This window comes from Coturnix japonica, chromosome 11 (assembly GCF_001577835.2).
Source record: "Coturnix japonica isolate 7356 chromosome 11, Coturnix japonica 2.1, whole genome shotgun sequence".
Taxonomy (NCBI): domain Eukaryota; kingdom Metazoa; phylum Chordata; class Aves; order Galliformes; family Phasianidae; genus Coturnix; species Coturnix japonica.
Genome location: NC_029526.1, coordinates 17,512,917 through 17,538,403, shown reverse-complemented (window position 1 = coordinate 17,538,403; position 25,487 = coordinate 17,512,917). Strand labels below are relative to the sequence as shown.

The 25,487-nt window shown below is 45.3% G+C and overlaps 2 long non-coding RNA genes across 12 annotated transcripts in view; both read right to left on the bottom strand.

Annotated features, from left to right (window-relative positions):
- LOC107319466 overlaps positions 1 to 17,372 on the bottom strand; it is an 81,694-nt gene extending 64,322 nt beyond the window's left edge. For 5 of the 11 annotated variants that reach the window (XR_004308635.1, XR_004308627.1, XR_004308634.1 and 2 more), the window contains exons 1-5: positions 9,083 to 17,372; positions 6,207 to 6,582; positions 5,792 to 5,921; positions 5,561 to 5,711; positions 3,585 to 3,976 (exon numbers count right to left, since the gene is read on the bottom strand). This is a non-coding gene — a long non-coding RNA (uncharacterized LOC107319466). The other 6 variants (XR_004308632.1, XR_004308628.1, XR_004308629.1 and 3 more) reach the window with 6 other exon arrangements.
- Positions 17,373 to 17,474: 102 nt separating this feature from the next.
- Positions 17,475 to 19,430, bottom strand: LOC107319467. The gene is made up of 3 exons (XR_001557826.2): positions 19,292 to 19,430; positions 18,413 to 18,552; positions 17,475 to 17,840 (listed from the first exon to the last, which is right to left on the bottom strand). It is a non-coding gene; the product is annotated as an uncharacterized LOC107319467 (long non-coding RNA).
- Between the last annotated feature and the right edge of the window lie 6,057 nt (positions 19,431 to 25,487).

The following is a 25,487-nucleotide window of genomic DNA, read 5'->3' as shown; positions in this document are numbered from 1 at the left end:
TTTGTTTTTTTTTTTTTTTTTTAATCACTGAAACAATTGCATCTCAAACTCTGAAGGCTGAGTATTCTCTAACTCACACCTGTGTCAGTGCAGCGACTCCAGGGGATACCTCAGAGCTACAGAAACTTTTCTGAAGGGGGAGGGTGTCTGGTATCTGACACAATAGCCTTCTGTGGGAAGAAAGAGACTGCAAGACTTTACTGTATTAATTGATTTATTCTACTGTTCTCATCTACTCAACTATTTACAGTAAGGGAAAAATATTGTATCAGTTTCTAGGATGCACACAGAGCCACTGTAGCACCCTGACAACAACTGTATTTTACCATGTGCTTTGAAGCACTTTCAGTGCAAATTCTTTACATGAACTGCTGAGAAGTTCTTCGTTACTGTGTGAGGGACCTGGCAAAGCACCAGATGGTTTTGTGAAATGTGGAGATAGAGGCTGCAAAAAAGTCCAGCTTCAGGCAAACAACTTTCCTTTTAGCAGCACGTGCAATGCTTTGAGATGCTCCATAAGTAGTTCCTGCAGTCCCATTAGAGACTGTAGGACTAATCCCTGGAGATGGACAACACCAGGTGGACCACGTGGCAGCATTCTATGCCTCTGCAGAAGGGAAAATTCACCAGTGTTTCCCAAAAGTTGTTTCAAGACAAGAATCACATCGCAAAACACTTGTCTGCTAAAGCAGTTGCGTAAGCAGCATATTTAAAGCTACGCTCAGTTCACGCTTAGTTTTACATTTACACTTAGTTTTGCTTTAGACTAATTTAATCCCTCGCTGATTTGCGGAACTTGATCCATTTGCAAATGGAGGCACAAACACTTCACAGGCGTTTCCTCCATGCTGAGTTTTGTTTCAGTGTTTCAGACCTTCTGGATACTTTCATATTCATTTTGATGTGTCTCAGCATTGTGCCACAACCAAAGGAACAAGGTTTGGCCCAGTAATGGAGGACCTGAGGTGTTGGGGTTGAGTTTGGTTTTTGTGTTGTTTTTTTTTTTTTTTGGATCTAAGTCAAAACAAATAGAAACAATTATTGGCAAGTGATTTTCTCAGGGGCACCTAAAGTACAGGACAGCAGTTGTGCAACCAGTATTTTGCAATCGCAGAAGTGAATTTGAGCTGTTATTTGCATTTGTCTAAAATTAAACTCTACACATGAAACAAACAGCTGAAGGACAAATACAAGTGTTGATCTACACTGCAACACAACAAAGACCAATGTTACCTCAGTAAGTAACACTCAGTGAAATTCCAAAGTAGGTGAAGTCCAGCAAAAAGACTAGAGGAAATAAAAGAGCAGTGAGTCAGAACTGCTTTCCTGAAGGAGATACAGGAGGAAACAAAACACACCACAACCCAACATCCCATCACACGCTGGGTGCAATCGGTGTGACATGGCTGATCAAGTCTCATCTCCCTTGTTTCTGTTGCCATATTACCCAATGGGAAACTTACAAATATGTGTGTGTGTGAGGGGGGGAGGGGGGCAGCATAGGTATCTGTGCTATAAACCCAGAGATTTCACTTCACATAGATATCCATTATGAAAATGAGTGGCCTTGAGATTCAGCTGCAGAAACAATGCACTGCACACCACGTCTGATATTTACAGTGTACTGACTGCAACAGCCACAAGAGCACAAAAAACATCTGACCAGGTTAGGAGCTTCGTAGAAATCATTCATGGTTTCACTGCCAACAAACAGGAGGCAGCACCCTGCTCCAGTGCACGTGGACAAAGTTACAGGCAGGAAAGCCCAAGAAGCAAACAAACAAACACAGCCTTCTGAGTACTTGGGATAAGCACTGACTGTACCATTGGAGGCTCTGTACTCAGAGCACACAGTTCTCCGCAGTTCATTGGATATTCCTATATTTGCTCTAGTATTAATTGAATTAACTGAATTTTAAGTTATGGAATGCCTCGTTTCCCACTATTTTGGTGGAGAATTTGGGAATGCAGAACTGGGCTGTTTGATTCCATCCGCTGGTGTTTCTTCTCTTACCACTTTACCAAACCAAGGCAATCATATTTCCCAGCACGCATCGTAAACCTCACCTCCATCCCACACGTCCACGCCAAAGAAGGAAGAAGTGGGTTGTTGTTTATCTGAGCAGGAGAGACTCCTCTGCTTCTGGGTGTAACAAAGACTGAATAGAAGTCTCTTTATACTTTTGTGCACAAACAGTATTTCAAAAAGCCGCAATTGCTTTTAGCAGATTGCACACACTATTTGTGTGTGAGCAATACTATCCCATTAGGTGGGATGTATATAGGTTCCACTGCGAATTCCTTTGGAGGAATTGCAGATTAAGCATTCATGCCATACTCACGATGGCAGATAAGTATCTGATCTGAAATTTCAGCACTGTGGTGGTTAAAACAGTGAGAGAAAAACAACATTGTTTTGCACTTAGAAACCTGTTTCTAATCAGCTGAGCTACTCCTATGGGGTCAAATAAAAATGATTAGCTTATTAAAAGCATAGCTTTACTATTTAATAAGCAAAAATGATTGAAAATTCTGTTCCAGATCCTGATAATTTTAGTGTTTCTAGTTAAGCCTGCAAAATTGCATTCATTATTAGTGTCTAGATTCATTAACAATTCAATTTATAGATATTAATGCTTATAATGCATGCTTCGCTTGCCAAAACTTGAAGAGAAATTGTTTCAATTAGCTTTCATGGATCATGAATCCTACCGGCTGGGTATTTTTAGACAAAAGATACAAACACATCCCCAAGCAATGCTAATGCACAGCTGGGATTCATACGTAAGGTCAGCTAGCAGTTTAAAAGGAAAAACAGTAAATGAGTTTTACACAGAAGAGGAAGACAAGAAGAGAACGAATCAAATATTTGCAAGTTGCACCACTCCTCTAATAAGGGCCAGGGTTCTATGTGTTTTCTGCCGTATTTCTAGAAAGTCAGACCAGCAATATATAAACCGATGAGTAGGCTCAAGGATGTTTTCAGCATGTGACTAAGACATAATGGATACATGTACAGGCCCAAGGCAAATTGTTCCATTCTCATTTTCATTCAGACTATATAATTAAAATCAGTAAAGATGCACAGAAATAACAGAGAACACGATTTTGCTCAACTCCTTTTTTCTTTCCTTAGGTCAACTACAGTCAGGCAGAGGAAATTCATATCTACACATCTTTGCACTATGCATGCAATGCAAAGGAGCCACAAGGTGACAATAAGGCACTGGGTTGAGCTGACCAGGTTGTTGGTCCAGGCGTATTATGACCGGCGCTGTGACCTGCACATGATCAGAGGGGCTGCAATTAGCCCAGACTGCTCCCAGTTACACTGCACAAGGAAGAGCTGAACTCTGCCAAATACTGAGCACTTGCTCAATTCACTGAAGCACTGTGCATGAACCAAGGAAAGTATGCAGCCCCAGGACGGGGATTAGTGATTTTATCTGAGCACTTAAAAGAAAAGCACCCAGAATTGCTTACATCCACATGCTGACCTTATTAATTAAAAAAAAAAAAAAAAAGTTACTATAAAAAGTTTGCTTTTACTATTGCCAGTAATCCATTAACCTCCATTCTCTTACCTCTCTGTAAACACCTACAGAAAAAGGGCGAGATTTTAAATGCAGGTACTCCTAGAAGGTATCACAGTGTGCACCAAAAGTCTCTGTAGACAGAGCAAATCCTCGGAGATGAAGATCAGATCCGTTGCTTCTTCTTCCTAAATACTCAGGTATGTGGTGCAAGGACCTCTGCCAAGCAAAAGGCGACAGTCTGTACCTGCTGCACAGCTCCGAGCTTCTGAAATGAGACCATCCAGTCCTCAACTGTTAAACTCTCCACCATCATTCATACTGCTGAACACCTAAATACAGTGAAAACTGTATTTGCTTTGATTGTTCCCATTTTGGTCATCCATGTCCATTTCCATGGGTGTTGTCTCTAAAAATGGTGTTGGAATTTCCAGTAAACTCTTCTAGTAATGGAAGCAAAAAAGAGCATAAACCCACAAACCTTAACTTCTACTACCATGATCCCAAGTTCATTACTTGACAGCTCTAGCTTGAACAGCATGTAAAAGGGCGTCAACTAATTTAATAAGCAAAGCGCTTCAAAAATATATCAGAAATGAAATGACAGAGGCAGCCTTACTGCCAGCAGCTGTGGTCAGCAATGAAATCATTAGCAATACCACATTACTATTCGAGACCGTAATTCATTCGGTTTAGAAAGTCCACAGAGGGACGACTGGCTTTGCCATGAAAACCTGAGAGCAGATTCCAATTACGTGAAGTTCAGTTCTTTATGGCCCCCCCTCCCTACACACAGCCTGCTGTACGTCTTTTGCCAGCCTCGGAGCAGCCTGACTTTTCCTCTGAGCATGTGCCCAGTCTGAAACCCACGGACCTCCTAAACTTGGTGATCTCTCTTAAGCAATTTTCAGATTAGCAGATTTGCCATAAATAAGGACCTGAAGTAATCCCAGATAGTAAACATTTTCACTGCAGGCCCAAATTCTGCTATTTTTGAACATTTATGAAAATAATGAATTTCCTACATTATTTCCCAGGTTTATTTCCTATCCACACCCACATCTGAATTACGATCTTCAGCAAATTCTGTCTGAAACTGAACACCTGATATCAATGTCTCATATTCCGAGTTTCGTATAGCACCACTCTGCAGCCCACCTGGAAACTAAATGGATAAAGACACTCCGAAAGGAAAAGGAGTCTCTATTGCTGGACTGTGGAAAGGCACTGACCAAATAAACTGAAATATTTTTGTTGTTGTTTTATGTTTCAAAACCATCCCTTTCCCTGTGCAAGACAAGGTGAGACGGTTAAACCCAAGGGGGCACACGGATGATTCCAAATGTTCTCTTTAGAGCATGGAGTACTCCCTTAAGCCCTGGGTGAAGAAAACCAGGGCATGTCAAATTCAGCTCTTATGTAATTGGGCCATCGTGTTCTGACTTCACCTGCACTTCCAGATGGTCTCAAGATGTTGGTTAATCTACAGCTCATTCCAGCTGCCTAGCCCTGAAGTGACTAACTGAATTGGGGTCTACATATGAAAGCAACTATACAATTCCATTTCTTTTATTCCGTGCAGATGGGAAAGCAGCACACATGCCTTAGCTGTTAAGTACCCAGAAGCAGAGTAAAAACTAACAAAACTAGATTAGGAACTTATGTTACAAGCAACTTGTCCTGCTCCCTTAGAAATCTTTACATAAACAACTTCCAATCTATCTGCATTATCCCAGGCTTGTCGATTTCCCATACAATCTCACTGTCATCAGGTAAGCACTTCCTTTTCAGCAGCTTGCAGCAATGAGGAGGTAAAGCTGAGAGCTACTGGCGTGTAAAACACACTGAGAGATGCAGAATAAAAACAAAAGGGGACTCAGACCCAACAGTTCAGTACTCAAACGTTTTCTGTCCTAACGAGCACTCACTGAGGGATGGCTCCATCTACTGCAAGCACTTCAATGCAACAAAACTATCCATCCACCCACACAAGACCTGGGAAGTGGTATGTGTGCTGTCTAATTTACCTTCCTCCATGGCAGGGAGGTGGTCAGCTAACAGGAGATCCATCCTACATATCTGAGATTGCCAGAATCTTCACATGAAAACCAAACAATTCATCCACACGGGCTGGAGGACATAGAACTCATGAGCTGTAGCCTGGAAATGGTCCAACGTCTGCAAAACATCAACAAACTGAAGTGCTGTGACACACGAAGGAAGTGGCTGGAGCCGAAAGGTGTTTCTCTGACTCCTACCTCGCACACACAGGTGCCAATCGGTGCTTGGCAGGACCACCCTTAGCAGCGTCAGAGTTCAGATGGATTTCTGCATGTCACAGGCAGTGCATCCCCAGAATTGCAGGGTGCAAGCTTCTGCTTGGGGTGTCTACAAATTTATTTGGATTTATTACGTCCAAAATAACAGATACCATTTCAGACCACAAGTGTTTAAAGCTGCCTGGAAGGAGTAACAAGCCCTGCCCTCTCCATCCCAGCAAATTATTTTCTCATGCACTCATTTTAAATTTAGTTTCCCTGTTTCCTTTCTTAATCCATCAAGAATGCAGCTTCCACGATTTACTCCTCTTTATACCACAACTGTTTTTCTGTTATTTTTTCAACTAAAACAAACAGTAAGTGTGACATTCAAGACACAGATGCAATTCCTTACCTTTGGTGAGAACATTCCTTGGTACTGACTTCCTCCTCCCCGCTCACTTTCTAAGGGAAGACTGTTGTATTGCAGCTTTAATCTTTGCTTCCTCCCATGAACAGATAGGACAGTTTAAATACATATTAGACTAAATTTTTTCACATCAATTTAATATTTTTTCCTATTTTGCCTTCTTATGGGAAGCAGGAACAAGTTTTAAAGTTTTAGGCAGAGCAATAACACGGATGGAGTTATGAATGAGAAATTACATTTGTAACTTTTCCGTTACCAAAGCTACCTCTGTCAAGTTGAGATGCTTCTGGCATCAAAACACCATGTTCCATTGTGCTCACACTCCTCCCTTGCAGTTGCTGCACCACTCTACTGTTGTTCACTGTGGGGAAAACAAAGGAGTCACTTCCACACATTCCCATAACCATTTAAAACAGTCCTAAAGTCTTTCACGTTCCCTTCCTCAGCTTTATCTCACTGTGATTGCTCTGCAGAGAACATGAGCTGTGCAGAAATCAGAGTGGGTTAAACCAAATCCCTCTGTAGAAATGCTCCAAATATCCCTCAAACTGTCAGTATTAGAATTACAAAGCAAATATATTTTAAGCCTATTTTTAATACTTTGTTTTTGTTTTAAATCAAAGAAAAACATACTTTGAGAGATTCCCATCTCAGAAAATCATTGATTCTAACATGACCAGAAATTTCATTTTTACCTTGTCCCAAAGACTGGAAATGTACAGCTTGCAGGAAAAAATAATGATAAAAGTTACTTGTGTGCAGGAATTGCTGCTTAGTTTAAAACAATGACAAACACAACAGAGCAGCCACCTTCTGCCCTTCTGCTCCCCCCTGCCCATACCCGTGCTGGGATGCAGGCTCCTTGCTGGCATCTGAGCTCTGGAAAAGGAAGCCACTTCCTCATTAAGACATACCCAACTATGGTCATAACACAGGGAGCCAAAAGTAGCAACAGATTTATTATTACCGCAGTTTGGGAATACTTTTTTTTTTTTTTTTTCTCTGTTACTCAATCCAGTTAATTATCCATGCAAAGTAAAGTTATTCCTGGCAGCCACGGAGACAAAACCAACTTCAGTACTGCCAGAGGTAGAGTGGTTGTTATGCAGGAGAAGAGATGAACTAGTTCAATAAATTAGCCCAAACAAGGTACGCACTGGGATTGGTCTTTAGAGATTCAAAATACCAAATTCAATGCTTTTAGGCTCATGGTACTTCTTATTTAATAGAGAAATGCCTGATCTGGGACTGCTGCACATCCCAGAGATGGTACAAAGAGGTGATTTTTTTCAGAGTGCCCTGAGGGTAACAGGAAGAATTACAGAAAGCTTCAAACCGTTCTGCTCCCACAAATGTCCCCGTGCTGTGGGCTCTCACTTCAGCAACAAAGCACAACCAATGAGGAATTTGTGGTGGCAGCTGAAGACGTGGGCTGCTGTCACAAAGCACAGCGCCAGCTGCCTCACCATCCCTGCATTTGCCTGGGAGAGCACGGTCTGTTTTTGATGAGAGGAGGTCCATGCTCAGACCATGCAGCACCTTGGGCCTCAGCACAGCTCAGTGCTGTGTACCCAACCCACACGCAGGGCCCTCCAGAAGGCCCTGTGACCGCAATGGAAAATCACCTGCCCTGGCAAGTGTCCCCAGGGTCAGCTTTCACCTCAAAGAGATGAACTGAGGACAACTGGAGGATGGAGAGGTGACACCAATACCCCACAACTCCACAGGGCACACACTGAGCAGGGGCTGAAAGCAGAGAAAACCACAGAACTTGACGGAAGTACTCGGTTCAGCAGTCCATGGGCACTGTGAGCCCATAAACAACGAACAACAGGAACACAAACAAACTCTATGGGAAAAGAAACCTCTCGCATTTTTTCACTGCAGTAAAGTACAGACCACCAAGAACAGCTTGACTCAAATACCCAGCATTAGTTCCCACACAAGAGTTGTTATTGTTGGCTTCGACACCACGTCCAACAAGAACAGTAAGAACATGCATTCTGCTAATGTTTGAATAACCCTTGCCAACAAATTGATCCCACAGCAGCACGGCTGCAGGAGATGGTTGCAAAAGATTAAGTGAGAGGTGGAGAAGGGAGACACACGTAGCACTATTCTTTTAGCATAACCGTTCAGTGGGAGCTCTTTTATTTGCTTATTTTAGGTGGATTGTTTCTTTTCTTCTTAAAAACAACAACAACAAAAACAGGGCATTGGTGAGCATCTGTAATTTTACATCCAAGGGAGATGCAACTGCCAGGGAAACACAGATTCCACAGATGTTAACCCATAGGACAGCCCACATTAAGTAGGTCTCTAAATAAGGCCTGGAAGGCACTTTCCAATGAAAAACAACGTTTTTCCAAAGTAGGCAATGACAGCTGTCAGCTTAGCCCCAGTCCAGCAACCGGCCTCCTACATTCAGCTGGTTACCCTACAATAAATCCATCCCTTCCACAGGTAAAAAAGGATAAACAGGTCACTGAAATAGAGAAAAAGCCAGAGTGCCCTCTGTGTGTTACTTCAGATAGAGAAGAAAACTGAGAGAACATTTTGACATATCTAAATTAAGACCATTAAAGCCAGATCCTCACTAGCCCACAGGACCAAGTTGTTGTGGCACTCGAGTGCTCAGAGCTCCCACCTGCAGGGCAGTGAGCTGTGAGGCCGAGCTGACAGTGCCCGGCTACCTGAGGGCTCAACTTTGTGCTCCCGCACAGCACCACATGGAACTGCTGCCCCAGAACCAGCACACGAAGCTGTAACCTACACTCCAAACCTGGTCTGTTGTCTCTTTTCAATCTGACCAGGAAGCAAATCTGCAGAAAGCATAAATTGAACTGTAATTTTATTCTTACGTGAACGTTTCTCCCATAGGAAATAGATAAGCTTCCTCCTCCAGGAACAGGTCACAGCACTGAGGCCACCACTGGCTTTTGACTGTTCTCTTCAGGTACCTCCGTTCTGTTCCACCCCTCGAGCACATTCCCCAGTTTGGCACATGGGCTCCTGAGATGTGCTACACTGTGCCATGAACGTGAAGAAAACGGAACAGAGTGAATGATTACAATTACAGTAAGTTTATAATTATTGTTTTAATCTGGTACGGCCTGATGGCAGCCTGTCACTAAAGAGTCCTTTACAGACTCTTAACATTAAATGGGGCTCTGTATCTTTAATCTTTGAAGTGATTTTCCAACCCACACAAGTAAACCTTTTCGACAGTACAGTCTCTTTTTAAGTTAAAAATAAAACACCCAACTATTTTCTTTTTTTCCCACAGACGAGAACATTAAAACATTGACATTTTAATCTGTTCTATACAAGAGTGAGTTGTGTCAGCACACTGCTTCCAGCTACAACAACAGAAAAACCCAAGTTTAATTAAAGACAGAGTGGAGAAGCTGCCTTGTGGTGTCTGAACCACAAAGCTGCGATGCACAGTCTTTGTGCACTCACCATCTTTGGGCTCGGCTTCTTTGCAGATAACTGCCTGGCAGAGAAGAGATGATGGCAAAGAAAGGAGAGATGAGAAAAAAGCGTCTTTCTACAGGAGGGAATCAGAAAGGTAAGAATCATAACTTTCACCAATTTAACCAAGAGAATAGAGATACCATAGCACAAATACCCTTATCACCAAAACATACTGAACTTAATCATGCTCGCGTCATCCCCACCACTTCAGTGCTAGGATTCCTACTGATCCTTGCCTTAACACTGAACAAATGTGCTTCTCTGCTGACAAGTTCATTTCCCCAGCAAGTTCCACTGACGTTTTGTTTTTAACAATGGAACCACAAAATCCTGGATTTCTACTTCCAGATAAGCAGCAGAACTCCAAGAGACACTGACTGCAAGGCAGAACCTGACCCTTCTGTAGCTCCAGCAGGCTGGAGGCCCCGGGGCTGCAGCAAGACTTCAGTGGGGCAGCAATGGAGGAGGAAGCCTGAGCAGCAGTTCCCATCTCTTGCCTGTGAGCTAAAAGACAAAATGTTGGCAAATCTCAGGTTATGTCTACCAGCACTTCCTCACTACAAACAGGAACATCAGGAGTAAGTTTGCAATATCGTCCTTCGCTTGCTGGAAAAGATGCAGTGCCCAGCACTATGAGCAAAAGAATTTGATCCTGCTCCCAGAACCTACCTCAGTTCTGAAGCAGGACAACAGCTCCCTCGAATAAGAGACAAACCAAAATGAGTAGGAGTTGTGCAAAAAGCAACAAAATGGAAAGCAGAGATTAAGCTGGAAAGCAAGCAAAACCAGGAGGAAAAAAGCATAGGAACACAGTTCTTTACTATGAGGATCCACATCTAATATTGCTTGCAAAACTCTGTAAGAGACTAATTTCAATTGAAAGAAGATATATCATGAAAATAAACCTGGAGGGGCACATCTACAACTAAAATTGTACAACTTGCCTGTGGTTTGTAGTAAGCTATCCTCCAAACTTCGGTTTTTCAGCCGAATAAACAGAATTATAGATGGAAGAGGACAAAAATATATATCATATTACCTTAAAATTGTATAGATTGCTTTGTGAAATTGTTTCCTGCCCTATCTGTCACATAGAATAGGAAAGATATGTTTATCAAGGAAAATACATTCATATTCTTGGCCAGTTTTACAAAAACCAAGCCAAACCTCACCACCCAAAATCCATCCGACCAAACCCCACCGCCACTCAGCTCTCGCTCAGACACCTTCAGAGTGGTCCAGTTTCCAAATGGGGATGGGTGGGTGCACGTGGGCTGCCAGGCCTCCTGCCCAGCTTTGCTCCCAGGCTGGTGAGGACACCCCCATGTGCAGCACTGCTGTCCAACATGGAGCATCTTCTGCCCACGCACACCCTGGCTGTGGAACGGCTCCTTCCGGAATCCCTCCCTGTGGAAAAGAGGTTTGCAGTCTCTGCTGGTGGCAGATCTGTGTTGAGCGTGGAAGCTCGTTTACACACATACTTTTCACAGCCAGGCGTGTCCCCTGTATTTACATTTCCAAGCATGTCTATACTGCGTGTCAGTCCTGCAGTTTTTACTGAGCAGAATCACCATTACCCTAAATCAAGATTCGTGAATGTTAGATTATGAAGGAGAATTTTTCCCCCATCCTCTTCTTAAGAAAAGGAAAATCCTAAGAAAGTCAGTGAATCCAAGCAGAGACTTCAGAAGTCTCCTTTCAGGCAATCAAAGGCAGGATTTTCCAAGCAGGCAGCTGTAGTTCATTAGATCTGCCATGGACCGTGAAAGCCACTTGCCAATAGTGTCGAAAGACTATTACTCATTTCAATCTCTCTGAAGAGGACAGCTCTCTGACAAAGCATTAGTGAAAAACAGAGTTTGGGGCTCTGACTGAACAGCTAAGCACACAGAAGGAAGCTCTGTACTGAACACGATGCTGAATTTCAAAGGCAGATTGATGTCCCAGCTTTTCACTTGCAGAGATCACATTTTCCATGTAGATTATAGAGGGAATAAAAGTAAGCGTGCCGTGCGATAATCACCCCATACAACCTGTCAGAAGTGTGTTCCTGAACAGCTTTCTGCACCCCTTGCTAACATCTGCAATTGGCAAGAGCAGAAAAAAGTCAAATCTGCTAAGAACTTCCCACAATCCAGAGAAATTAATCAAAATAATTAAGAAATCTCTCCAAAATTAGTAAAAACAGCAAAAATAATGAGGAAGACTGGAAGACACCCATTTTTCCACTTTCCTGAATTAAATTTCTGCATAAGGAAGAATTTGTAGAAGATTCTGTAGCACATGCCTGGACAGGCTTTGCCCACCCTCACACTTGGCAATGTCTTCCCCTTTGGTTGCCTGCAACGATCTCAGCCCTTCCAACACTTCTGCTCCCCTGACTGCAGCTTCCCATTGCTCCTGTAGTGCCAGCAGCAGCACTACAGACATTTTAATAACAGCCTCCTTGGTTCCAGGCAGTGTTACACTGCGGCCAGACACCACATGCCAGTGATACATCTTGCACAGAAGATAAGTGCATTTTGTGTCCTGGCTGTTACTACCAGAGACCACACCTATAAATATTCCAATTGCCGTGGCTGAGCATGTGAACTCCAGCACACTGTATGCAATAGCATATAGGAAGAGTTGTCAGAACTCCAGCATCTGAACAAGAGGTAAGACGATGATCTCTCTGACATTGTCTGTTAATCAAGACAACGAACACCTCACCCAAAGCCTCTCTGTATTTGTATAAAATCTGAAGCATTGGGAAGGGCTGAACAAAAACACTCTCTCCTCATCCCCGAGGAATCAATAACCCACTTCATGCAGTTCACTCAGAGTCAGTTTTTACAACTCTGTTTTTACAGGTCACCAGAGAGAACTCAAATCCCTTCCGTTCCCAACATTCACCTTACTTCAGAGAAGAAAGTTCAGAAAAAAAGTGTAATAAATCATTATGCATGCACAGCAAATAGCAAAATCTAATCAAACTACATAAGGAAATGCTTTCATAGGATTCCAGAGAAGTGACAGGTTATATCTTACGGGAGAGATGTATTGCAACACAAGCGATAATGTGCACGCAATGGAGTTGACTTTTTCATGATGTTTTTCTCCAGCTTAAACACATTCTCTGAGGAGGATCGACAACGTGGCCAACGAGCCAGTAACTGCCCGGCCCAGATAAACATTGGTGTCCTATTTGCATTGAAAAGTATATAAGGAAAAGCCTTTAAGGAGTCTGATGTCACAAAAGCGACCTTAAATGACCTCATATATGCTTTTTAATAAAGTCAAACTGTTGTACAGAAGCAAGTAGCAAACACTGATTGCTCTTATTGTATGGCTGGGCATCAGAGAGAATCCTTTCCAAGAGTGCGCCAGGAAAAAAAAAAGGCATTCATGGTAAATTTTATGAGAGAAGGATAAAAAACAGGTAGTTCAACAGATTCCTGAAATCCCAGAAGTGGTCAATAAATCGACTTCTGCTTCACATTATATGAAGAGGCTGTACTTAGCAAATCACTGTGTAAGCTGCCTCAATAACAGCACTCTTGCTATCAGGTTTACCTGCAATGATTCCAACAAAGAAATTAATTTCTTAGATGACAAGAAAAGGTTCTCTAGAACGGGGAAGACACATGAGACAAAAATTTCCACTAATAAAACAAATATCAGACTCTGAACTGAATTTAATGCTACCTTTTTTTTTTGTTTTGTTTTTTCCTCCACTGAAAGATTTGAAATCCCCACAGCCCCAACACAGGAGCTACAAAGAAAACATCCCTCAGACTGCGTTCTAAAGATAGAAGGGAAGCAGAAGGAACCGTCTCTATGTCAGTATGTGATTCACCAAAGCATCCCCTACTCCTCAGCAAAGGCCCATGACCAGGAAATATACACCCACCCTGCAATCAAAGTTCTAGACTTCAAAGCAAACCCAACTCAGAGCTACTGTTTAATTTACTCCTTTTCAGCAACGTTACTGCAATGTAAGGAAAACTCTACAAACCTTCCAGATTTCAGAATATGCCCTTACCACAAGTTATGGCAGAAGGGTGTTTCCCAAGACTACAGTGAACAATAAAGCAGACACCTTCCCAGTCCCATGTTACTGATTTTACTGATCTGCTTATTCCCTGGAGATACTCATTAGGTATCCACCTCCCACCTTGTTTTCCTTTTGAGTTACCACATCTATTTTTCATAAATCTTCCCACAGACGAACACCATTTTGCTCTGGGGCGCTCTGTACTGCTCTTACTGAAACGCTTCACCTCCAGTTGCTGTTCTCTTCAGGTTTGTCTCCTGCATAAGAGCTGAACAAAATTTTGATCAATGAGGAAAATCATGTGTTTCATATGCATCTCACCAGGAAGTCAGTTATTGGCGCATGAAAGCAGGTGTTTAACAGATCTGTAATGTCCTATGAAGCGGACTGCCCTCCTGAATTGCCCAGGAATCTACTCCCACCAGCTCCATAAAGCAATTCAACCAATGTGAAGGCTAAGAACTGTGTGATCTGGATATCGGTATCACATAATTAGCCTCGGTGCTGGGTGGGTTGATTACATTTTACTTGAATGATCAGTTTCTACAGATTTGGCTTTAGCTGTAAAATTTGTATTTCTGTTTTTCACAGCTGTAGAAACTTACATCAAAATATTAATCAAATATAAACTGAAGAGTTTATTTACTGAGTAGCTTGAACCAAATGGGGAAGAATTGAGATCTAGGTTCCAATTCCCAGAGTGATTAAATGAAGGGAACCTGTCAGGAGAGCTGTTAGGACCATTCTCACTCATTTTAAGTGTGCCTTGGAAAACACGATGTATTGGAGAGGACAGAGAGAAACAATCACGGTTTGTTTTTTTTTAATTTAAAGGAGATCTGGTGACTCGATGAACTGCAGTCTGCTCCATCTGACACAGTTCTCAGAGTCACAGAATGGCCAACAAGGGGCTCCAGATAAGAAAAACTGAAGAGAGTAATGTAATGCTAATTACATGAATTTTCAGGAGATACATTCTTGGATTAGCTTAATTTTTAATTAAAAGTTTATTGCTAATTAATAGCACAGATATAGCAGATTTTTATAAGGCAGTTGACTTGATGAAAAATGACATTTGATTAAGAAACTCAAAATCAACATGACACATCAAGTGGGTTAGGAACAGATAGGCCTCAATACTTATTTGCAGATGAGGCTAAACACTAAATAAACGTTTCCAGGTTATATCAATTAAATATCAAAACAAAAGAGAAAGGGTTCTTTCATCCCATCACCTATACACCCGAGCTCTCCTGCTTCTTCCCTTTGTACAATGCTTTGCAGATAATGCACAGTATTAACATTTCCTTTTCCTGAAAGAAATCTTAAAAAGCTGTACTTAAAGGAGCTGCTTACATCCAGTACAACAAGATGTTCTGCTGTCATCAAAGGAACAAAATTCCACCATAAGTTACACAGCTTTTTTTCATCCAATGTATTGAAGTATCATTCAGCACTCTGCTGTTCTCCACCTGGTACAAACCCACGGCAGGACATGAGACATACCAGAGCATGTATTGCTTTGGTTTGGCCATAAATATATAAGAAAGAGAAAAATAAAGAAGCCTCAGATGAGTAGCCTGGAATCTCTTCCTATCAACAGCACAGCTCCACGGTGCTCTTTCACTCAAACCATCCACCTTTATCCTTATAGAAAGCATTTAATACATCACGTGCCAGCTAAACAATGGAAGGCCTGAAACTGAGGGAACACATGAGATGCACACAGACATGACACAGCTGAGGAGCTGTGTGTGAACCTCCAGGCTCCCCAGCTTTCACACTCGTTTGAGCCAGGGGTGTTACGCAGCCCTGGGATGGACGGAGCTGCAGCAATGCTGGGTGAGGAGGGGATTCCTCAGGTCCCACCCTGCAGCCATTCTTAACAGCAGCTACAGCTGAACCACATCCAACATTGTGATTTCAGCCATTTTCAAAACAACGTTACATCTGTAGCTGTAACTAATCAGCAGTTCCAGTACTTTCCATAGCAGAAATCTCCCTTCTGCTAGGAAGAATTGTATAGCACGACAGAGCCACCTAGAATCTCCAACCCAAGTTTGTCTAAATGCAGCCAACCTGCCCGCGAGCAGGGCTCCAGCTGCAGCGACGATGTTGTGGTTTTCCTGTCTACCACCTGCCTCCGTACAACATCAATACATTTCAGAGTCCGAAGGGACACCCAAACAAAGCTGGAGGGACATGCAGGAATCAATGGCAAAACAAAAAACAAACAGCTTTCAAATGGTTTTGGACTCTTTAATAGCTTGGAGTTCTTATTTTTAGACTGCATACAAGTCTAGCTCAAGGTGCTTTTTCCTTCATCCCCATGACAGCAGTTAAGTGAATACACCTGCCTCGCCTCCCTCCCTTCTGATGGTAAACAGAAGGTCTTGCATTTAGGGCACAACGTGGAATACTTCAGAACAGCCCCGTGCCAAAATGGCACATTTCTGAGAGATGCAAAGGTATTCAATAAAAAGCTTTTAAAGGCATATTTTTAAACTTGCAGCAGGAAAGCTTTTCTGTGTCAAGACAGTAATTCTTTTAACAGCATTGATCAAAATGTCATTCTTTTATGAGTGTACAATACCTTTTAATGGCATACAACAAGCCATTAGGGTTATACACCTCCGTATGGCAGACAGCTTACTGGAAAAATGGGAACACCGGCCAAGAGACAGACACCGGCCTCCGTGCCTCTAAGAAGGGAGCTCCCCTCATTCACCCCAGCTCTATTTCACCCCACAAATGAAACCATCACCAAATTAAGCCAAACTTCCCATCGCTTCCACCAAACAGTTATTTTCACCATAACCTACTTACTTTCTCCTAATACCTCCTAAAAATACAATGAATATTCCGGCTTTCTAAAATGGGATGTGGTCACCAAGGTCACTTCCACTCCTTTCTTCTCTCCGGCGATCGCACTTATCCCCAGATCAGCACCGACTGAGGAATCAAAGGTGGCTGAATTGCACATAATGGTTTTGATTCTCAGAAACAGGAGAAAGAAACCACGCGGCCTTTCCTCACACTGAGACTCGGGACAGAATCATCCCGTTCTTTTCAAGTGCACCAGCCCTTCAGAACGGGTACGAGCGCTGCTCATTGCATTTGCTCTGCTTGAATGGAAGGCAGGCGGGGGCTGCCCAGGTGCATCCAGCAGCGCTTTACAGACTTAGTTCAGTCACCAGCAAGAAAAGGAACGATTCCTACCAACGCACCTTCACGGGTTTTACTGAGGGTGGGAAAATACCCCCGGGGTTTAATCACCCGCGTTAATGGAGCTGCGGCAGCACCACAGGAACCTGGTTTCACCCTCGGCAATAGACGGATGGAGGGCAGCGCTGCTCGGCTGCTCCGCACAGCGCACAGCACACACACTGCTGGGAGCACATGGAGAACGGCCCCAGAGCAAAGCATGGAGAAAGTAACAGTAATAGAAACAGGAGCAACGGGAGGCTACAAAAAGCAAAAGCTGAAGCGAGTTTAATCTCAATTAAGAAGAGCTGATCATAACTCAGACACACGCAGTGCTGCTGTGCCGGCACTGCCCCCATCGCACAGCTCAGCACCGGGCCGTGTTTCACACCATCGTTACACACACACACACACACACACACACACACACACACACACACCCACCCCCCCCCCCCCCCCCCCCCCCCCCGCCCCCCCCCCCCCCCCCCCCCCCCCCCCCCCCCCCCCCCCCCCCCCCCCCCCCCCCCGCCCCGTCCCCCGCCGGTTCCTCGCCCCCCCCCGCCCCGCTCCCACGCGAGACACGCGGCCCCAGACCGGAAGGAGCCGCCCCTGTTTGACGGCGCCGCCGCCCAATCCCGAGGAGGGAGACGCGAAGTCCCGCCCATCGGCGCCAGGAAACCAATCAGCGCTCAACAAGGGTTGGGCGGTGCTCGCTGCTTCCCTCCTGCGAGTCCTCGCGATCCCACTGGTTCCGGACGCGTTGATTGACGTGAGCGTTGCCCAACGGGAGCTCGGCCGTGGGAGCTGCTTGGGCCAAGGGCGGAGCTGAGGCCGGGCGGGATGAGAGCAGCAGCGCGGAGTGGGAGGTGGGAGTAAGGCCGGGTGTGGGGCTGGGAACCTGCCTGTGAGGCCACATAGAAAACCCAGTTACCAGCGGGGAACAGAAACGTGATTTACAGTCAAGCACTAAATCGTAGGAAATAAACGAGCTCCCTCCAAGGCCGCCCAGTGCTGCTGGTAGAGCAGAACGAACCACGCTCAGTGCGATCTAAAGGTGTGAATAGGGATGCTGCAGCTGCAGGTCATTCCGGCCATAGCTCCTCAGTAACGGGATGGGGCTGCACCGGGCCGGGCAGCTCGTACAGTGATGGAGCTGGGAACAAAGCGAGAAACAAGCACCGTGTTCTGACAAAGAGCAATGGAAATAAGAAAGCAATGGAAATAAGAAAGCAATGGAAATAAGAAAGCAATGGAAATAAGAAAGCAATGGAAATAAGAAAGCAATGGAAATAAGAAAGCAATGGAAATGCACTGCGTTCAGAACAGCAAAACGCAAGAATGGAAACAGGAACTTTGTATGTTCCTTGTAGAGAAATGAAGAAAAATAAACGGTTTTGTAATAAAAATGTAATATCCTTTTCTTGGGCTTCACAGTCAAAGCAGCTTTATAAACTGTTTGTGCATGCACACTAACCCTGTGCTGATCCCACTGGCCTCAGGCACGCAAGATGCTTATGGAATAACATGATGGTCCCTGCTACAGGAGGCATCTATTTATCCATGTCATCAGAAGGCCAAGCAAAAAGAGCTGAACGTGGTGGACCATCACCAGCACTGCAAGAAAATAATCCAACAAAACCATAAAAAAAAAAAAAAGGAGGAAAAAAGGAGGTCACCTGGAAAATATTTCTGTACAATATGCAAATACATCAATGAAATACAAGGTTTTGTGTGCATAGAACAGTATTGTGGGTCAGTACCTGGGAACAGACATCCAGCTCCCCATTCTTTTTCCAGTCTAGGACATCACTTTAACGTGTGAAGTCCAGAGGGACAGAAAGCAAACAGGAGTATGGTGGGGATTAGAGCACAGTTATGGCCACTGCTGAGCTCTGGCCATTACAATAAAGCTGCACAATAATTGCTACTACACACAAGGATTTCCTTATCACTCATAACTTGTCAAAAACTTTCTAACCAGAAACTTTCATATCTTGAAAACGTATTTGGAATGTTTTTCTTTTGATATTCTTTCAGCTGAATTGTTCAAGGGTCAAAAACTTGAAATTAGGCACAGCAGTGATCCACGCCGAAAAGCAAAACCTTCCTCTATATAGTTTGGCTTTGATTTGCCATTCATGAGCGCATGAAATTCAGGCTGTCTTTAATAAGCTGATTAAGACAGTCAGGGACATCTGCTGCTATTTGTAGTCAATGTAACTAATGCCTCAGTTGGGAAAAATTCTTTCTCCTTCAAAGACACTGATTTGACCAAGGCAGCAGAAACGCACCATGGGCACATCCTGCTCTGGTCACCTACAGCCTTAACAATGTTAATAAAATAGACCCTTACCAAGGAGAAGCAGCAGAAAGCCAGGACAGTGCATCAAACTGGATGGAGACAGTATCCAGCAGATTCCTATGGGCGCTGCTCTTCTGCCTTTTTGCCAGTCCCTCCTCAGCAGTGGCTCTGCAGTACCCACAGCAACCTGCTTTATGAGCTGGTGATATGGACCCAATGGCAGCAATCACCAGGTGATGCATAATGCTGGCTTATTGCCACAAGCACATGACTCCACTGCTGCAATGTGCCCTCACTGAGGCATAACGAGCTTGCAGGTGTGGGGACCAGCTGGCCAGACCTCAATCAGAGTGCTGACAAGTGGCAAAAAGCACAATGAAGCACCTCTGCTCCCCTTCTGCTCCCCTACATTGGAGGCAGAACCATCTCTGGATGTACCTGAGGCACATGCTGGGAATGGTTGCTATCCCTAAGCTCTCCAGCTGCAGCTCAAGCAGCAGAACTCCTCCTGGTCCTGGTGCCAAAGGAGCTTTGTTCATTGTGATGTTTGAACCCCGCTGCTGAGTGTAACAGCCAAGTGTCCCCCATAGCCAGACTGTAGGTGCAGCTCTCCCTGCTGTCACAGCTTCACACACATGGGCCATAGTAACGTGGGCCCACTGCAGGAAAGGTGCAGGACTGCAAAGTGTGCAAGGCTTGACTCGTGTGATGGCAGGAGAGCACTGAACCTGCAGGCTGGCAGCGTGCATGCAGGTGGGGGCAAGGGACTGGGTTGTGAAGAATAAGCAGGTCTGACAGAGCCTTAAGTCAGATCAGGAGGGGCCGTGTTTGGAGCACTTCTTCCCCCCACACCATCACTCTGTCTTTCACATTCCAGAATCTTTATGTTTTCCATTTTGAACAAAATCCCCTCAAACTCCATTAGAAAAATACTCCATTACAAGAGTAACAGAGTTGCACAGTTAAACACTCACAATGAGAAATGCTATGAAGTCAAGACTGTACACACAGCCCTTAATTCTACCCCTTGCATGTCTGCATCATTACAAGAGGAGCAGTTCCTCAACTCACACACAATAGTTTGTAGCCTTTTCAGTCTCTTCTATAACCTTGTTCATGTGACACCACATCGCACACTCTGCCATGGCAATGCAGCCCAGACAAAGAGTCCATTAAAGTAATTTATATGAGAAATATGCAGTAAATCACAATTAGACAACATGCAACTTGTGAAGTAAAATAACAGAGTAATAGTGAGGGTAGGGTTATACAGCCATGATTTTAGAACTAGACCGCCACATTAACCACTTCAATGCCAATAACACCAGCACTTATGTTTTGAGATGTTTTGAAAGCACTGGCCCTAGGGAGCAGGGGAAGTCCTCCCCTCGCCTCTCCAGGGTGAGCCCTTGGGCACTGCAGAGGGACAGTGGCTACTGGAGAGTCTGGGGGGAGCAGTGGGTTGCCACATGCTGGCAGGCATTGCAAGGAAGCAGCAGAGTGAAGAGCACCTGGACTGCAGGATGCACCTGGGCGGAGACAGAACCAGTTCTAGGCATGGCCAAGCTCTGTGAATAATACATGAGACCTGTGCAATGTCCCCTGTCGGGCTTTCTGAGAGGTCTACTTCCACTCTACTGTCTACAGTGAACCAGCTCTTTTATGTTTGAAAGACTCCACGTCATTTTCTCTCCTGGCCTGCCACCTGTTTGTTCTCAGCCTGAAATCTGCTTTCCTGAGCATCCAAAAAGCTGCTGGTACACTACAAATGCCCTCATGGGGGACAGAGAAATGCTGCCATCTTCCCCAGTGCTCGTGCTGCTGCACTGGGGCTCCTCAAGGCTCAGTCTGAGCTCTCACACCCCCATCCAGCTCCACGACAGCATGAGCTTGGGGCAGCTCTCTGCAGAGGCAGCCAGGAGTAACTCCATCACCTTCTGTGCTCTGGTGTTTGGGGTAAGATTGAAAGTTGTAATTTCGAGCATCAAAATGATTTTTTTTTTTATTTCCCTTCCTCTTCCTGGGGAGCAGTAGCAGGAAGAAGAGTTTGCTGTGATTCCTATGAGGTGTGAGACAGTAACTAATTACTGGAGAAGATGAGATACAGCCCTGTGATTCTCTGGAATATCTGCTAAGCCTCAGGACAGTTTGTATATGTTTGAGCCCCTCCTTGCAAAGAAAAGATAAACACAATGAGAGGCAGCAAGTAAGCAAGCAGCAGCTCTGAGTAGTAACCGGTCTCAGAGTTAATCCAGAACCTGGTAAATAAAGCTGCAGACAGTTAATAAATTAGGCGAATAAAGCCTAGAAATAATATTTTACAGTAGGATTGGTTCATCTAGAGGGTACCTGGTGAACTCATAGGAAGTGTGTGGAGAGAGGTAAAAAAGACACTAAATTACCTTCAGCTCTTTAAATTATTTCTGCAGATCCTATTACAGGAGAGAAAGGAGAAATGGCTGCAGAACAAATCATATGAATTCCTGTATCTAACAGTCCCTTAAAGAAAAAAAGAGGGGGGGGGGAGAGAGAGAAAATGTAAGCATGTGGTGGAAGCAATAAAAGGTACGTTCGTGTCCCATCCATCACCATGTCATCTTCAGGTGCATGCAAATATTGCTCAGCAGCACAGAGGACAGGTGGAGATTAGCACAGCCCTGCACCAGGGCACTGCAGCACAGCTGGCAGCAACCTCGGCCAGCCAGGGCCGGGTGGGTGTGCAGGTGTGTGCAGGTGTGTGCAGGTGTGTGCTCCTGTGTGCTCCTGTGTGCTGATTGATTTTTGTTTGAGCACAAAGATTTCCAAGTCCTGGGCTACGGCATCTCCTCATCGTCTCATCTGCTTGATCTGCCATTGCAGAGACTGGCTTAGTAAGAACTCTTGCAGCAGACATGCTGTGTGCAGGCACACACTGGTAACCAGGAGCAGGGTTTAGGTGTGTCACATAAAGTCCTAAGAACTAGTTGCTTCAGCAAATTTAGCAGAGCCTGGGGACCCTCCTCCTGCTTTCTCATCAGCTGTGAGTTGAGTGGCAGCACCTGGCACCCCCTGCACACCTGGACCTATGAGGAGTGGCCAGCGAGACCCCATGCAGTGTGAGTAGACACTGCCTACAATTAACATAAGCTACAGACCTAAATTGAGGGTGCTTGAAAATGAACACATTCTCATAAGTCAGTAGCTGTTACCTGTGCTTAGCCACAGGGATGAGAACAGCCTGAGCAGCAGCTGGTCTGATGTGACAGTTCTGAGCACTGAGACTGGGCTGCATATTGTTACAGCCAGCAGGCGAGCTTCAAAGTGTAAAAGAGGACAGTGCATGTGCCTGAACTGTTGGCTAATACACATCTGCCCTGACCCAGAAGCATCCAATTACTGCATTTTAATCCCAAAATACCAGACATAAATATTCAGCCACTGTGGATTCAGAACTGCCTGCAGGACATCGCTGTCCTCCCCTGGGCGAGAAGTGCAAAGGCACCGTGATAGCAGCCAGAAAAAGGATCCTCTGTGTCACACCAGTTCTTCCAGCGCCTGCATTTCCAGTCAGGAGGTGTGCATGTTTCCAGACTGTACTGGGGCTGTACTGTACAGTACACTGTAAAGTTTCTTACGAGAGTGATTTACAGCTCCTTGGAATTATATTGTTTCTTAATGTTATGTCCTGCTTCACAGGACACTGATGCTCCTGCCTTATTCCTATGGTGATCTCTCAGGTCTTCTGCAGTTTAACTGTATGTCCAGTGCAATAGACAAAGTGATCCACCTTCACCTGCATCTCTCACACTCTCATGCTCATGCAATTGCCTTTGGAAAATAATTACAGTGCAGAAGCTGATCCTGTTAGATTAAGACAAATTAAGAATCTAATATATAGGTTTGCTGTCAGGTTCCTGGGGTCAGGGGTCGATACAGTATATTGCAACGAGGCTATAGGTTACCTCTGCCCCAATATTTTATCATAATAAACCAAATGGGGATGAAACACCCAGCAGTAGCCCATAAATCTATTAGCTGTGAACTGTCAATGTCCCATATACCAGGGTAATTTGTTAATTCAGAGCTGGGTCTCTTTTTTCACTAGACCTTGTAAACTCCTTTCTGAAACATCAATAAACCATCTGCTTTGACTTGTTAATCAAATGACTTTATTCAGTCCAAAGCAATTTTTTCCTAATAAAAACAGAGTATTTATCTCCATGGCTATAAAAGAGGATTGTTTTCAACTGTTCACTTATAGTTAAGAAGCACATTTAGTTTGGATTGATTTCCAATGCTTCGGTCATATCTTGTCACTTCCCATTTCTTACACACAGCATCTCAGTTTAGCTCCTCAGCAGGGAAAGCACAACCTGACCCAGTGCTGCAAGTGGCACTAGAGGAACATCAGCAAGCAGTGAAAAAGGTCATGGAAATTCAACTTCAAAAAGCTAAACACGCACAGCAGCCCATGGTGATGGCATTCACAGTGCTCCTCATCCCCTCTGGTTTTTGGGTTGCCCCTTGCTGTCTCCCGGTCTCTGAGCAGACTTTCCTGTGGCTGTGCCCCTCTGGGCAGTGATGTTCTCATCTCCTCCCCCGTCAGCCCAAGCTCTTTTGGTACTGGTCTTGCCAGAAAAAAGGAGGCAAGAGCCTCTGCGGCCACATCTCTGCAGCAGCTGATGGGGAGCAGTGCTGCACAAGGGCTGAGGTTGGTGCTGGGCTCTTTGTATCACAGTGACAGCAGATCCAGGAGCACTGACTGCTCAACCGCGGACAGCACTCATATATGAATTCACCCCTTCATTCTGCTCTCTCAGAAGGGTGGGAGTAGGTGAAATCCATTAGGGCACTGTTACTGAAGCATGCAATTCCCCCGTGCAGCTCAGAGGGGGAGATAATGGCCAAAGACCCAGGAATGGGGAGAGGATGCATCAGGGAAAGAGGCCCGTGTGCGGCTGTTCTCTCCTCCAGCAGTGTCACAGCTGCAGCACTCGCTGAGGCGTTCACAACCCTCTGGCTCGGAGCTGCAGTGAGAGCCACACACAGCCCTGGGCCCCCTGCAGAGGTTTTCCTTCTATGTCACGAGCATGCCTTGCTCATGGCTCCAGAAGCCTTTGCACAGCTCTTAAAGGCCACCACAGCTCAAAAAGAAGGTGTTTTGCAGGTTCTTCTCTTTGTGCTCAGCACAAGTGAGATGTTCCTGTCTTCACCCCGGCTCTGTGCCGCCTGCCCACCCCTCTGTCAGTCACGCTCCATCCCACACCAGGGTCAGTGCCAGGAGTGGAGGAGGCCAGGAAAAACCCGGGGGCTCCTTGTGGCAGCAATAGAGCCCTTACTCACCACCAGCCCCATCCCGTCTGTGTGGCACCAGCAGTGACCCCCACTTCTTGTAAGGGCTGCTGTGCACAGGGGCTGGATGCAGCTCAGGGAGGGAAGGGCTGGGATTAATCCTGGGCAGAAAACATTCATGTTTGCAGATGATTCTCAGAGCACAGTTTCTGGTGTTCTACCCCAGCAGGTCCCACAGAAGGGCCTCGTGGTGCAATGCTGCCCCCGCTGAGGAGCTTCCCACTCCCCGCAGCTGTCCTCTGCTTCGAGGAACCGGTGGAAGTCCCTGCCCGATCCATCCTGAGCCTGACCAGAGCCGTCTGTCAAGTGCCTTCCGCTGCAGACTGAGAAGTCCCAGATCCTCCTGGCGCTCCCCCCGAGTGCCTCGCACTGGGTGCAGACGTGGTTTCTGTGAGCGAAGCTCTGAGCAGCAGCGCTGCGCTGGGTGCAGTCCATCTGCCAGCGCTGGTGCAGCTTCTTGCCCTCACCCAGCCGGGCAGTGCCATCTCGAGGTCTCATCCTGGGGCAGTAAGAAGCCCCAGACACACGCTGCCTAAATCGCAGCCGCCTCAGCTCCGCTCCTTCGTGCACCATCGAACGCGTGAGCCATGTCCCCTTGGGGCAGCCACTCGCCCAGGGTGGGGGCAGCTGCAGCGCTGGGTCCCCGCGGTGCCGGGAGCTTTGCAGGAGCCCCCCAGCCCGGATCGGAGCACCCCGACGGGGGGGGGAAGGGGCAGAGAAACAAAGTTATTTATATAATGTGTCTCCCTGCTGAGCCCCTAATGGCTGGCGCTTTTGTTCTGCAGTGGCTGGTTGGCTGTGATGGGCAGGAAGCCGCAGACTCCCTTTGTTCCACGGCCTTATTCAGCAATTTAGATCCATCATAAAAATCAAATATGCATGTTGCAATCGCCTTGCATACAACAGCTTCAATTTT